The sequence below is a fragment of the Phaethon lepturus genome, unplaced genomic scaffold, assembly GCF_000687285.1.
Source record: "Phaethon lepturus isolate BGI_N335 unplaced genomic scaffold, ASM68728v1 scaffold30601, whole genome shotgun sequence".
NCBI classification, from domain to species: Eukaryota; Metazoa; Chordata; class Aves; order Phaethontiformes; family Phaethontidae; genus Phaethon; species Phaethon lepturus.
This window is the reverse complement of record NW_010516408.1, coordinates 1-1,816: the sequence shown is the minus strand read 5'-3', so window position 1 is coordinate 1,816 and position 1,816 is coordinate 1.

The following is a 1,816-nucleotide window of genomic DNA, read 5'->3' as shown; positions in this document are numbered from 1 at the left end:
ACTAAGTTTAAGTAGGGGCAGGGCTGGGCGTGTGGGTGGAGGCCCCAGGTGAGGCTGTTCAGGGCCATCAAGACATATCAGTGCCCTCAAGGGCCCTGACAACTGTGAGCAGAGCCGTAGATGTATTTAGGTATTCATTTGATAATGCCTTCCAGGTAGGATAGTGCTACTTATCATCTGTTCTTTGCTCCTAATCATCGTTCTGTAAGCTGGAGAAGCCGCTTGGGATTCTGTGTCACGGAGACCACTTCTGGGCAACTTGTGGACTAACCAAAGTCATGTGATTTCAAGCCTGTTCTGTTCTTTATCTGTCCTACTGCACTGGACTTTCAACCAGGACTTCCTTTACCTCTTGCAAGCAGATCAAGCATAAATAAAGAAACTGAAAGTGGTGCTGCCTCAATAGTTTCCATTGCACAATATCCAGAATCGTACTTGTGAGCCCTGGGCACTGAAATAAGTGTGCCAGCTGTTTGCTCTTTCAGTACAACAACCAGGACAAAACACAAAGTCATGTAACTAAAACCATGGTAAGGAGACAGCACAGCTAATTCCAGGTAGCTCTACTTCTGAAAGCCCAGGACTGGACCTATGGCCAAAACAAGTCACTGGTTGTCACCTACCAACCAAAAAACCTTGAGGTTCTTGGTTATATTTAACAAGAACTCATGATGTGGATAGAATAGGAATGGTTTTACCTACCGACTTTGTCACCAGTAACCAAACTGTCAGTAAAAAAGCTAGTCTTACTGTACGGAGCTAAATCTAGGCTTTACTGAAGAAGATGTGAATTGGGAGTAGCATTTCAGTAAGACACTTATTGGTGAGAGTACCTCTTTGGTCAAAGAAATCTAACATGTTATTTGTAATTAGTAAGAAGGTTTCAAGCAAAAAACACAGGTGATTAAATATGTTGATACGAAGGATTTATTTGTGCTACAAAGCAGAGAATGAAGAGACTTGAAGACTTTTAATCATTACAACGGCCTTCTCAGATGGAAGAGATGTTATTAAATGTCTCTGGAGAAGTAGACATAGGATCAAAAATACCACACTATCTTAAAACTAAAATTGAGGAAGAGCATGGTACTAGCAGTGTGGGAAGTTCTTGGGCTTGTACAAACAGTTTTATAGGAGTTATGGTATCTGAAAGATTCTGCTGGCTTACCAGAACAGAAAAGCAGGAAACATATTGTGTTTCCCATTAACTGAGACAAAACAAAACGCTACTAATGGAGAAACAAATTTCCTATCAATTCAGAATAAGTCAAGCTTCTGAATTCAAAATCTAGATTACTTCACACAAACAAATACAGAAATACCCTCATCCTGGACTTTCCTTTTTTTTCTCACAATTTCCCCTATTAAGCTGCATTATCATTAAAGATAGCTGTGAAAGTAATTGGGACTTTCTCCATTGACACTCCCTTTGGTAGACCATAGCAGATCACCAGAGGCCCACTCTTGCAACTTTCATGAGGTGTGATATATCACTTGGCCTAAAACTTTGAGTGGTATTCTTCGTGTAGATTTCCATGGACTTGGGATGCAGCCAAAAAAGTTCATTTATTTCAGGTAGATTTCAGTTAATTGGTTTTGGCCTATTCCTGGGCTTTTTTGTTTGCAATCACATTTTAGAAATATTTTGAACTTTGAGAGTTTAACCCACTGAGAACTGCTGCTGGATTATTAGATGGTAAGTAGAAAACAGAGAAAGGGGAAGAAATAACCCGTTTATAGGTATAACTGAGTGTCATCTGGCTAGAAATACAAGAGAACACACTATAGCAGGGCCTGTAGTGATAGGAGAAGGGGT